The sequence below is a fragment of the Grus americana genome, chromosome 4 (genome assembly GCF_028858705.1).
Source record: "Grus americana isolate bGruAme1 chromosome 4, bGruAme1.mat, whole genome shotgun sequence".
NCBI lineage: Eukaryota > Metazoa > Chordata > Aves > Gruiformes > Gruidae > Grus > Grus americana.
The window spans coordinates 9,213,315-9,227,039 of NC_072855.1; the positions used below are offsets into that span (position 1 = coordinate 9,213,315).

At 38.4% G+C, this 13,725-nt stretch overlaps 1 protein-coding gene across 7 annotated transcripts in view; it reads left to right on the forward strand.

Moving 5' to 3' along the window:
- NSD2 (nuclear receptor binding SET domain protein 2) overlaps positions 1-13,725 on the forward strand; it is a 105,890-nt gene that overhangs the window by 26,679 nt on the left and 65,486 nt on the right. The window contains exon 1 of one of the 7 annotated variants that reach the window (XM_054825044.1): positions 8,539-8,976. The exons of the other annotated variants lie outside the window; for them this stretch is intronic. The gene's annotated coding sequence lies outside the window, so the exon portion shown is untranslated. Of the gene's footprint in view, positions 1-8,538; positions 8,977-13,725 lie in introns of those variants that run through there. 7 annotated transcript variants of the gene reach the window in all.

Here is a 13,725-nt window from a genome sequence, read left to right on the forward strand (position 1 = left end):
GGGGGGGATCAATCAGTGCAGATCAGAAAGAAGACCGGGGGGGGGACCGATGGGAAAGGGGAAAAAAAAACCGCCTCCCCTAGGGTTTAAACCGCCTCCTTAGGGGGTGGGGTGGCTGCAAATGCCCCCCGCCCCCCCCCCCCCCCCCCCCCGTGGCGGTGAGGGTGTTGGGAGGTGGAGGCTGCTCCTGCCCCTTCCCTCCGGGTAGGACTGGGATTGTATGGCAGCAGGAGTGAATGTAACTCTGGAAATGTATGGAGGGGGAAGCCATGTTTGATTTATTCCTCCACTAAACACTGGTGTGATGATCCTTCTACTTACACCCTTCTGCAGTCCATCCTGGACCTGTACGGGAGGAGAGCCTTGTTAGGAAAACGGAAAGAAAACATTCCTGCGAAGGCGTACGGGCTCGTTGGCTCAATCTTCATTAAGTATAAGAGGATAGGGCTCTTGTAACTTGAATTGATATTTGTGTGGTAAAAGAGCCTGGGGAACTTGTATTCCCAAGGCCATAGTTACAGCTCATCCGCTGTGGCTTTACCGCTCTGGGGGTGGAGAAGGGAATTTGCCACACTTCTTGAACATATTTATACTTGCTTTTTGGTTTTGTTTTTTTTTAAATATGTCGGCTGAAAGGAGGAGTAAATACTAGTAGAAGTACAGAGACCGTAAACACCATATTTAAACATATTTCAGAGAAAATGGGCCTCTTGCTAACAGGCATTAAACAGGCAAGAGGCTGGTATCAGTCATTGCCCATGTATTTTGTGTGCGTGAATAGTTTCCTTATTGGCATTTGCATTAAAATTGGTTTATAATGATTCTAAGATTTAGGAGCTAGTGCTGCCTGTGCTGAGTAAGCTAAACGAGGTCTGCTTTAAAAAAAAATGCAAAAACCAAGGAAGATATGTTTGGCGTTTAGCCTTTTCAGACATCTGCTGAAGGTAACTGTAAACACTGTAGGGTGGCAATGAAGTTTGTAATAGATTTAGCAAAGAGTCCTTGTCAGTGGTTTATGCGGACATATATATGCTTACTAAAATTCCTTAAACATGGAATGTGTGGCTTCAGCTGCAAGAATAAATTGGTTCTTCACCAAAATGTACATATGTTAGTAGAATCTCTGTAAATTTATTGCTGAATCTATTATTTGCTTGTTTTGCTGTGGGAATTTTGCTCAGGAAATGCAGCATATCAACCTTAATAAACTCCTCAATTTCACAGTATGGGATTATTTGACCGTTGGATGTAATCATTGAATAAAACCACTGTTTTGCAGGACTACTCAGGGCTCAGTACTTACAGAATATGCAATTTTTGGTTGTTTCAGTAACCATCTATATCCCATATATTAAGGCATGCTGAGATTTTCATCTAGTATACAGCCATCAGAAAATATGATCTTTTTTTTCATTATTTGAATATAAAAGCTCTGGATATTCCTGGAGACGATATGGCTAGTTCTTGTCACGGTTACAGGAGTATCCACCCTCATGCATGCTCGGAAAAATTAAGATATTAAAAGTACAGTAAAACCTACTGATTTATCAAATATTATTTGAAAATGTCAGAAGAAACTAGGTCATTTTATTTTAAGGGTGTAGATTTAAAGTAGTTTAGAAAATGGAAATTAAATGTAAAATATGTTTCCTTTTAGTTCAATACAAATCCAACAAATGGCTAATAACAATTAAAAAAAAAAGATGTTTTAATATCTGTGGGGCTATGTGCTTTTTCTGAAGCCACTGGTTGTTTTGCAGATGAGACTATTGCATTTAAATTACCGCCTGCATGCAATAGACTGGATATTACAACAAAAACAACCCCACTTTGTGGTAGACTGGAAGTAAAAAGGATTGTTGAGGGGGTTGCTTTCTAGTATTTGAGTGGTAAAATTGATGCATGGGGTATACATACCTATATATATATGTATATATGAGTTTGTGTCCAAAATATTGTGCAGGTGAGACTATTGCATTTAAATTACCGCCTGCATGCAATAGACTAGATATTACAACAAAAATAAGCCCACTTTGTTGTAGACTGGAAGCAAAAACGATTGTTGAGGGGGTTGCTTTCTAGTATTTGAGTGGCGAAATTGATGCATGGGGTGTATGTATATATATATATGTATATATGAGTTTGTGTCCAAAACATTGTGCTAACAAAATGGCAAAGAAATGGAAAGAAAGGATTGTTTTTCAGTGTCCTATTGTTTGTGGCCCATTCACCTCTCACTTTTGCACAGAGCCTGCTTTTTGTTCCATCGGTGTCAGTGTGTTTCCCAAGCAAGGCCTTACTTCTACAGACTGATAAATGTGTGTCTTTCCTTGTGGTCGATCAAAGCGTATTGACTGCATTGGGACTCCATGCGTATAGAAAGGTTCATCTGCTCTGGTCAGATTACTGGATCAAGGATGTAGTTTATGACGTTGATAAGATAGAAGCACAATTCTTGCAGCATTTCGGTCACCTCTGGTCACTCCTGCTTACATAACTACAAGACATGTCTTAGGTTTTAAGCATAGAAGGTGGTTGAGTGCATGTAAATTGCAAGTATTTTCTATGTAGAACAAGGTAAAGCACCTAACCTTTTCTGGGAAAAAAATTTTCACTTCTCCTTGAGAACACTGTGCTGCACAATGGGAAGCATCCACTAAGTGGTATTGCTGAAAACAACAGATACCCTAACATTCGGTAATCAAACATCGGTAAAGAAATGCTTGGTGGGACTAATAATAATGCAGTAGATGATGATGACTGCATATTTTAACACTATGTTTGTGGCTATACTGTTTGGGCCCCTGAATTACTTTTCTGCAAAGACAAAGTAAATGCCACTACGGGTGAGTAAATATGATAGTTCTGGCATAAATCTCTAATCTAGCCTTTGGATGAAGGAAGAATGGAGATACTGAATTGGACAGAAGTGTATAAGTAAGTGCATGTTCCAATTAGGATGTAGCTTTGAGAAAAGTCTTCACCAAGGATGTGCTGGAATCTTGGTGGTGTAGATGGGAAGGCGGAGATAGAATATGGCACCAGGATAAGCAGTCAGGTGGTAAAGTGGAGAGAGAAAATGATTTCCCATCAGAGCTTGACATGGGAATCCAAATTTCCTTTGGTGTGTAATTGTGGAGGACTTGGGAGAAAGGGGGTGGGTGAGGAGCCTTGTTGACATGCCAGTAGTCACCCTGCAGCTTGTAAATTTGTGTAGCCGGTTGAATGGGTCAGCTATTTTATAAAATTAATGGTTACTTGGAAGGCTTTGGTTCTGAGAGCATTTTTGAAGGAAAAGAGAGAAACTACCTAAATTCGCCCATCACTGCACCTTCAAATTAGCTTCTCTATGACCTGCAGTCTTTAATAAGACAGCTGTATAAATGTATTTACTTTTTTCCTTTCACTTTACGCTGACAGAAATTACAAAAGTGATATATCAAGTGCTTTTTTAAATGTTTTTATCAAGTTGATGGTGTCCAGCATCGTTATTTTATATTTTCTAGCATCAGCAGGAAGGGAAGTTTTTGGAATGTGTTATAAGGGAAACTTAGACCATACTCTGTCCTGCTGCCCTTCTGGTGAACAGCAAGCTACAAAAATACACAGGATTCCTGGAGAACAGATCATATACTAATACCTTATGTATGGTGGTGATAGGTTAACGCAGTCTATCAAGCACTACTTTGCTCACAAACAGCTCTAAACTTTAGCACCAGATAATCTATTGACTTTCTGGTACATTTGAAAAGCTGCTTCTCTCCAAAGCATATAACAGATTATATCATAAACTGAATTTTTTAAAACACATTTTGCGTGCAGTAAATACATACCTGTTAATCGTGGTTGAACCAAAAGCAAGGTTTCTACTATCCTTCTTGCTAATGTTAAGAAATAATACAATTACATGGCAATTGTCCTGATAGTACGACAGTGTGATGAGCTACATGTGGAAAGTAGATGTTTGAAAATCGTGTTGAATGTTTCATAGCAATCAGATTAAATTGACTAAGTATGGAAAAGTGAAGCACCAGCCCATAAGTACTTCAGAGTATTCTTATGTTGGGCAAAATTACTTCGCCCTGGGGCACCATTGATGTAGTTTCTCGTATTTGACATAGTTTGAAACTATTAAAATATATAAGTGACTTAAAGCATGTGTTAAAATGCAAGGGCTACTCAACAGATTATGGCTTAGTTTCTAGTTTTGTCCCCATCCTTTTTTATCTTAGTGCAAGATACCAATTTGATTTTGTTTTGAACTTTCAGCTCCCCAGCACAAATTGGAGCTATTTTATATTCATCCATATTTGGGGTAAGAATACATATGTGGCAAATGACTGGAAAACTATAGCATGGTGTGCTATTGCAACAAACTTTCATTGAGCTGTCTGTGAAGGATACTGTCACTTCTGTGTGGCTCTTTGGAGAAGCACAAGGTGGTCTTGTTCTGTAGGCTGATGGAGATAGCCATTTAAATATCTTTGTGAAACCTCTTCTGGCCTGTACCTCGTGTCACAATACTAAAATACTGACATCTCACTTGTGTGCTAACACACACGCAACAAATTAGAAAATTTGTGAATAATAATAATCTTTAAACATATTTGGCCTTGAGGGTTAACATCAGAACTCCACGTTTTCTTTGCCGTGGTCAAAAACATAGTAGAGAGTGAATGTTGTCCTTTTCTCTGAATTCTGCCTTACTAAATAAGAGATACACCAAGGAGCAGAAAATTAAATATTTTGTGACAAGAATATTTTCAAGGAAGAAGGCTGAGGTTAAGGAAGATTTTATTAGAAATGTGTTCTAAATGCCATTTGAAATATTTTCAAAAGCTACTGATAGAAGAATAAAAGAAGCAATAGGAAGGAGATGCAGTATTGCAGTCTCCTATCATAATGTTTGGGACCCATTTCATTTATTTGTTCATTATAATAAGTTGAAGTGTAAATGTTCCTGCTGTGGCATAGCTTAGTCTGTGGAGCTGAGGTTCCCAAGATCGTGTGTCAGATAAATCAATTGTGGAGCTTGCCAGCCTTGGTGGGATGCCATCGGAGCAAAGAACTTGACTGCACTGGTACTTGGAAGCATCTAAATTGGGGAGTTATCTCTGTAGTAAAGAATGCCCAGATTCTAGTCTGATAAAGCCAGAGGGATTTAAGCCAAAGTATGAACCTTAGAGAGCAGTGTAGGATGGAAGATATGAATATGGATCATTTCACTATATGGAGTAGTTGCCAAGAACTTTCAATCAGATACTTCAGAATGAAATTAATGCTGTGATTTTTCTGTGGATGCAAAATGCAGACCATCAGAAGCTGTTTTATAGTAGCACTCCTGAACAAACCAGAAACAAATGCTGTGATTCAATGTGGAGCATGACTGAAATTCAGCAAAAGTGCAAAAAAACAAGTAGTAGACTTAAAATGTGTAGTATAAAGTGCATATACAATATGTATCGAATGCTTGGCTTAAAAGTGGTAGTGATAGTTGAGTCTTCAGAAACTCTGCAAGTAAGGATAGCAACTACAGTTGCTTAACACTACTTATTTCTACAGTCAGAACTTTTTGGATTTTCCCATAAGAAGTAGGTACAACAGAATTTCTCTAAAAGAACTAAATTTGATAAGGCAGTGAAGTAATCCACAGAATTAATGCTATGCTGAGAGCAAGAATAACAAAAGATACCCATTGCAAACCTTTCAACACAAAAGTTTTGGAAAGTAGACAAGAAGGATTTGGTTTGTTGGACAGGAAAGTGTTTTATCTTTTTGTCTCCAAGTTAAATGGGTAAGCTACACTATATCTGCAGAAACCTAAAACTTGCCTCAAATTCCAGACCTTTTACCTGTAACAGTCATTCTAATCTCTCTTCTGGAGACATTCTTGATGTAGGTGTAGTGAAAGAAACAGAAAGGGAATTAATAACACTGTGAGTTTTAGTAATGTGTTTTGGCAGGAGCTCCAGCACAGGGAGATACTTCAAATAATGTCCGAACCAGAAAGGCCACTTATTAGCAAGTATTTGGATTTGTTTGGAGAGGATCTAGTGTTCCAAGCCTCTTGTGAGCTTGAGCCTTGTTTGAGTGTTCTGGCATACATCTGCCAGTTGTGTTTGTGGTTTTTGCTTTGAGGTAATACATTGATAGAATAATTAACATAATTGCATGTATATAGTTACAGTCTATGTGTAAAGCAGACCAGAATTAGCACAGTATGGCCAGGATTACATTATAGACATAGTTACATTGATCAGATATGAGTATATACAGTTCTTGATGCAAGAACTCAGTTCTTGGTGCAAGTCTGTCAGTTAAATTCCATAGTGCCGTTGAGTCAGTATTAACTATCTCTGAACTTTACCTTCCAGTTCTTTACTTAATGTTACGGGATGTGAAGTTGAATGTACTGGATGAAAGAAATCAAATATATTTTTACGTTACCTGTCCACATTAGAGAGGTGCATTACCAGTGCAATGTGTTGCTGTTTTTATAAACACCAGAAGACATGGCCAAATACTGCTCTATGATAAAGATTATGATACTCTCCTATGTATGCATATAGCTAGGCTTTTGTGTTATTGACAAGGCCTTACATATCACCAGTGTCACAATGCTGCTTTTTAGAGTTATTCCAATGCACCAAGCGTGCTTGTGGCATCTAAATCCGCCGACTTGGGTGAACAGGTTTTAATGCCATGATAGACAAAGATAGCAGAGTTTTAAGGGTCTAGGCAAAAAGATTGTATCCTCTGTATTAAAATTAGCTGCTGTCTGGTCTGATCTGGGCAACATTGTTTATTTCTGTAGAGGTGTAGCGGATAACGTTTTGTTAATACTACAATTTGATTCATTACCTATATTGATAACTTATTTTGTGGTGTCATCCCAGATTTGATCTTCCCTTCTCAGAATTTGCACGATCAGAAATTTTCGTGATACTCGCAGTGAAGCTTCAGGCAATTGCTGTGCTGTCATGACTACATATGGGAATAAGGGCAGAATCATTGGCCACAGTGAAGAGGAAACAAACAGATTATAGCACGTTTATCTACTGCAGTGAGTATTACATAGAACCAGAGGATCCAGGTCCTGAAGGTATGGTGCAAGGAGCAGAGGTAGGATGCTGAAGAGAAAAAGCAGCGGGATTAAAGAAGGGGTGGGAGATTAAAGTAGGCTTGGAGCAGGTCAAAAAGCAGCGTAAATAAGGAAGGAACTCTGTGCCTAAGTGCTGAGCTATTTGAGATTGTATTTGGTTCTTCATTGCCAAGCTAAGTAGAAGCCACATGCACGACTCTGGCCCACCTGAGAGACAGAGAGAGACGTAATTTCATTGGTGAGTAAATTCCTAGACTGAATGAGTGTTCTGGCTATATTGAATTGTCGAGTCCTGTTTTGCTAGTGAGGGGCTTCAGCTGAACCATGTGTAACTTTCCAGGAGGCAGAAAAGTCTCACGTCTGCATTTGAAAACATAACCTTTTTTTTTTTTTTTTTTACTTTTAGCCATTTGTTAAGCAATTGTTGAGGGCTACCTTTCAGTGTTCATTAAATGTTCCTCTCTGCTTATCTGTAGAGGAGAAGCAGTTCTTTTCTATTTGATTTGTGGTCCCACCACAGTAGTATCTGTATTCTCTCTTCAGACAGAAATACAATGTTTTACAAGAATTTGAATTTACTCAAATCTATCTCCTTCCTTCACCGCCCACCTTCAGCAGCAGGAGTGGAACTGACAAAATTCGTTTTCTGCAGCAGTGGAAAAAGAATATTCTGATTTTGAAGAAAGTGAATTAATGGGGAGGAGTCCTGTTACAGAATCTTCTAACTTTATCCTCATCAGCAAGGGTTGGTTGCAAAAGCTTTTCCTGAGGAGGAACAAAAAGTCCACTCCATCAGTTTTGTAAGCTCGCTTTCTGCAGCAGCAAGCAAACAAATTCTTCAGTGGCCTTTCTACGGTTCTTAACTGTACAAGCTGGTATTGCCTATTGCCTTCATGAGAAGACAATAAATACTTGTTTCAGTTGATGAAACAAGAGTGTAACAATTAAGTTCTGAAATTTTATCCATTAGGAAAAAAAAAAGGCAAACTCCAATTAGAAAAGATCGCTACTATTTTTTAAAAAAAATATTTGGTGACAAATAAGTGTAAGTGCAACTGTAAGTACACTAACCTTTTTCACATAATTTTCAAAATATTCTTGATGTTTGTGCAAATGTATATTTTGTTTCTATATAAACATTACTATGTACAATAAGTGTAAGGAAATTTTCATATACTTACTTTTAAATACTTTGTAGGTCAGCTTTGCCAGTTGACTGGTTAACTGAAATCATTGTGTGTCTACTGCAAGATCAATGAAGTCTTTACTTCAGGTGCTTTTAAACTTAAAATTGGCTCATTTAGACTAAAGTTTCCTTTTTTTTTCTTTCCTAAGTCTTTTTCTAAGACTAGTAGTAAATTGTTAGAAAGTGTTGGTATAATTGTTTTCAGTTCTCTATCAGCTACTACAGTATTTTCTTCATGAGAGATAATGCTTTTGAATTTGCTTGATAGAGCTGGTTTGTAACAATTTTTGGCAAACCCACAATGCAATTTTCAGTTATGCATTTTCTTCTAAAAGTAAATTCTGTTTAGATCCTGTAATATTTTTTCATTATTTTAATACAGTGAAGAACAGTCACAATGTACTGCATGATAGTAATTATGTCTCAGCTCCTAGTTGATATTTTAGGGCTTTTATAGAAGATAACGTGAATAAGCATACTCAAGTTTTCAAATGTATTAGCAAGAATGTGTTATAACTTTACTAATATCTTTAAGTATTTTGTCTCATTCTGATCTGAAAATAGGAGTAACCTTTGGTCTTAAAATTGATGAGAGAATGAAGAAGACTTATCAGAAAGCTTTCTTTACAGAAAAAAGCAGCAGCCATCTATTAGCTTTTTCAGTGCCAGCTGAAAGCCTGATTTGTAGGTAATAAAAATAGCTTTTGTGGATAAAGTTTTCTTACTGTGAATTTGTATTTAGGTGTGTCATCTTCCCCCCCCCCCCGAGTAATTCTTGTGAGGAATGGCTTGAAGAAGAGCCCTAGACAAAACAGAAGTGGTATTTAATAGTGATGCTTGTTGTTGATTACTTACTCTGTTCGCTCCCTTTGGCAGAATTGGAAGGAATGGACTGCTCCATTATTTCTGACACACAAGAAACACATCTCTGAAATTGCAGCAGATGTGGAAGAAAATAGTAATAAATATCACATAAGTGATAGTGGCCTGGACAGTGAAGGAGGAATCTGCCATGCAGACAAACTGTATTTGGCTCATGACTCCTGTCAGATGATGCACCTTAAAGTAAAAATATCTGCAAAATAATTTGCCATATGTAGAACCTGGGGATTTTTAGTATGAAAATGTGTACAAAGCCATTGCAAGGATTGTCTGATTAAAATATCTAGAGACCTTTCTCTGCTAAGTCAAATCTGCTTTGGCATACTGAAAGCCATTTGTTCACAAGCCAAAATATCATGTTTATTCAGCAGACTCCTTGGCTATCATGTTTTTTCCTCTTTGTTAGTGAAAATGTTACTTGTTGGGTCACCAGTCAGTCAATATGGGACAATACTGGCTTAAGCTCATTAGCTGCTACTAGTGTGGTGCTTTTGTCCCCTTCCTTTCCCTACCCTCCTCCCAGTTTCCTTTTTTGTAGATAACCGAGTCATCTAAAAAAAGATAAGGAATTGCTTTTGCTTCTGTGTGATGGGGTGGTCTGGCATGAGTGCACTTAATTTAACTACCAAATCTAATCATATGTTCAGCTGCTTCAAGACCTTACTCTTCCAACTCTGATCAACCAGATCTTGTCTGTGATCTATCTCGCTTCATTCTTTCATGTCCTGTCTTCTAGATCTCCTTACATTAATTCTAAACTCACAGTACTGCTTGGTTATCTGTTGCTGATCATATTCTTTCCTTGCCCCTTTTCTTCGTTTCTGCTCTATTGTTCTCTTCTTACAAAGAGCCTGGTCCTTTTTTTTCCTTATGGTGTTGTGCTACCATAAGTTTTAGATAGCAAAGGCTGTGCAAAATTTAAGTAGCTTCAATTTTGCCCTTCTTTCTTGAAACCCTTTGTTATTCCCATGTGTGGAAGAAGCTAGCAAATCTATTTAACTGGACCCCACAACGTAGCTTATTTTTTATGAGGAGGACTTAGATGCATATCGACAGTTTCCCTCCATTGCTTGTCCTGGAGGTGATGACTAACCTGCAAGGTGCTCTCTACAAGTCTCATCTCCCCAGTGGGACTATATTTGCTTACAGGTACTCATATCTATTATCTTTGTCCATTATTCTGCCTCTTTAAGTGTCTTCTCACTTGGCTCCATTAAATATTTGTACAAAGATGGTCTATTTTCCATATTCTATAATCTGTATCTGCTGGTTCTGATAATCTTACTGTCTCAAATTACTGCCTTCATCTTCATCTTCCCATTTACTATTGGCCTGGGTACATTTACTTCCTTTTACCTGTTACACTCCTGGATTTGTTGTCTTTAGGTTCCAGTGATTTGAGAGGCCTTTTTTCAGTGCTTTCAGCTGGTTTTAGTGAGCTGTATTAGTTAGAATCATTAACTGAACCTTCACTCACTGAAGTTCTAAAATCTGCATGCTATGTATCTTCAGACATATTAGGCAAATCAAGGTAACCCCTAAAAGTTCACAGTCTTTTGCTGCGTAGTTTTATTGGTCTTCATATTTCTGTGATAGGGAAATATCTTAGGTTTATTAGCTAGAAAGAATAACTTGAATTCTTTAAGCCACGTCTTTTCACTTAATTCTTTACTGCTCATTGTCTAGACAAGGCTGTGAGCAGCTTACTCTGAGTTGGCCCTGATTTAAGCAAGGGGTTGGAATAGATGATCTCAGGAAGTTCCTTCCAGCCTAAGTTATTCTGTGACTCTATGATGATTTTTATGTTTTGAAACTCTTAGGCTATCACTTTTTTAATGCATCCAGTGTTTTGAGGTTTAGTACACCAGTAATGAAGTCTAATTTGATTACTTGTTGCTTTTTTTGAATTGTCCTGGTCTGCCTCAAGCCTGATGGCTTTCTAGCTTAAAGAAATAAGTGATTAGAGTAAGAGTTACTATTAAGGAGGACAAAAAAATACTAGTAGAATTATGGATTAAAACAGAGTTACAAAATGCAGATGTCTCAATCCAGAAATCCAGACCCTGGTAAGCATCTAATGGAGCCATGTTAAAAAACATTTTTCAACTTAACTGTGTAAATGATGGACAGGAGGAAGTCACAGAAGGCATTTTTGTTGCTGGTCCTCTTGTGAGAAGTTGCAGCAGATTAGCAGCAGCAGTCTATCGGGCTGTGGGGGAGCTGTGGTGTTTGCTGCTGTGGCCGGTTCAGGCAACCACTGGAGGGCGTCTGCAGCCGCAGAAAGCTGCTCACTTGTAGGCTAGTGTTTTACAGGGAATTTAGATGCCCAAATCAAATCTCTGGTTTGCATTCTGATTTACTCTGTTAAGAATCTGTGGGAAGGAAGTACAGATTTTGCAACAATTCAGTGTTTTGATTTTATTTTTTTTTTAAAGGAATTTTGCTGTCATCTCCGTAACCGTAAGCATCACATGTTCTGTAATGGATTTGCCTTTTGCCTAGAGATTTATGGAATTTGTCATCAGTTGTTTCTTAAAATAAATATGATTTCAGTTAAATCTACTGAATCACAACTTGAAACATTGTCATATTATTAATTGGATTGAGACTCTGTCTCATGCTCATGTTTTTAGAGAAGATCTTGTGAAAGTACATGAGTTCTCTTTTCGTTGAATTCTTTGTTCTGTTCTGGTGGAGTTTTGCATTTCCTTTTACCTCTGACTCTTCTTCAAAAGGGTTAATACAGTTAGCTTGTTTCCACTCATTTTATCAGAGATTTTATTGGTAATTCAGACTTCATCTGGCTAAAGAAAGATTAGAACCTTTTCTGTTGCAGACTCACTTGGAGTTCAGGTATACTTGCTCTTACCTTGTTTAATGCCAGCTTGTCAGGCTGCTCTTTGTCCCTGGAGAATGGTTTTCATCTCTTAAATGAGTCTGTATAGCTTGTATGGAGAGTGTCGTGGTTTAACCCCAGCTGGCAGCTAAGCCCCACACAGCTGCTCGCTCACCCCTCTCCCCCACGCACAAGGGGATGGGGGAGAGAATCAGAAGACTAAAAGTGAGAAAACTCATGGGTTGAGATCAAGTCAGTTTAACCGGGAAAGCCGCACACACAAGCAAAGCGAAACAAGGAATTCATTCACCACTTCCCATGGGCAGGCAGGTGTTCAGCCATCTCCAGGAAAGCAGGGCTCCATCACGCGTAACGGTGACTTGGGAAGACAAACGCCATCGCTCTGAATGCTGCCGCCCCCCTCCCTTCCTCTTCTCCTAGCTTTGTATGCTAAGCATGATGTCATATGTTACGGAATATCCCTTTCATCAGTTGGTGTCAGCTGTCCCGGCTGTGTCCCCTCCCAACTCCTTGTGCACCCCCAGCCTACTTCCTGGTGGGATGCTGTGCGGAGCAGAAAAGGCCTTGGCTCTGTGTAAGCACTGCTCAGCAGTTAGGAGAACATCCCTGTGTTATCAACACTGTTTCTAGCACAAATCCAAAACATAGCCCCATACTAGCTACTATGAAGAAAATTAACTCTATTCCAGCCAAAACCAGCACAGAGAGATACCCTTTTATCTTATAAGTACCTAAAAGTAGCATGTAAGGGAGATGGGAACGTTTGCTAAGGAGTGACGGAGTTAGGATTTTTAGATTACTGGGTTTTTCTGCATCTTGGTGCATGAAAATGTTTCATGTTGGCCAGTTGCTTTGAGTTCAGACTTGACACCCTTAAGCAGCTTTGCCAGGGTAGGGTAATGTTCAGTTATAAGCATTTGTACATTGCTACTCCTGATGTTACAAATATGCAAGTTTCAGGAATATGCCAGTTCTAAGCATTATAACTGTGTATATTAATAAAAAAGGTGGTGAGATTCAGAAGAGATTTCTTCCATGGCAACTGACAATTCAATAGTTATTCATCATGGTTTTTACTGCACTTTTTTGGAAGCATGTGAGACTAGATTTGATGAATCTTTGACTCGATGTGACAGTTCTTGGACTTAATCATATATGAAATTGATTACCTTGAGTATGGCTATGATTGTTGTGCTGAGCTTTTGTAATGTTTATGATGGTGCATTTCTATAGGGTATATATACTGGACCTGGTAATATGAAAGGTCTATGCATGTGGATTTTAAAAATGAAAACGATCATCTTGCCTGGTCCAGGAACACAAAGGAGTCATTCTGCCAGATTCATTTGTTTGCTACAACAGTATAATGTTGAAATGGGCAGGGTTAACTTTTAGAACCCTCAGAAAACCTCTGGGGCAGATAATAGTGCAATTTTAGCTTGTTGAATGTTTTCAAATTTCTGTATGAAAAAAGGGTATTAGATGATGTTATTGTTGTTATTAAAAAGCTGAAACTCCAGCAGTTGCTTTGACTATTTAAATTTTGCACAATGTGGCCACTGGCTGTTTCCCAGTGGGCTGGTGTTCACGATACAAAATGCTCACCTTTTATTCATTCTCATAGTCAGATCACTTTGGGATATGTTTGAATCCTGAGTTGTGTTGTTTCCTCAGGAGGTGTGTGTGCTTTGATGGAAG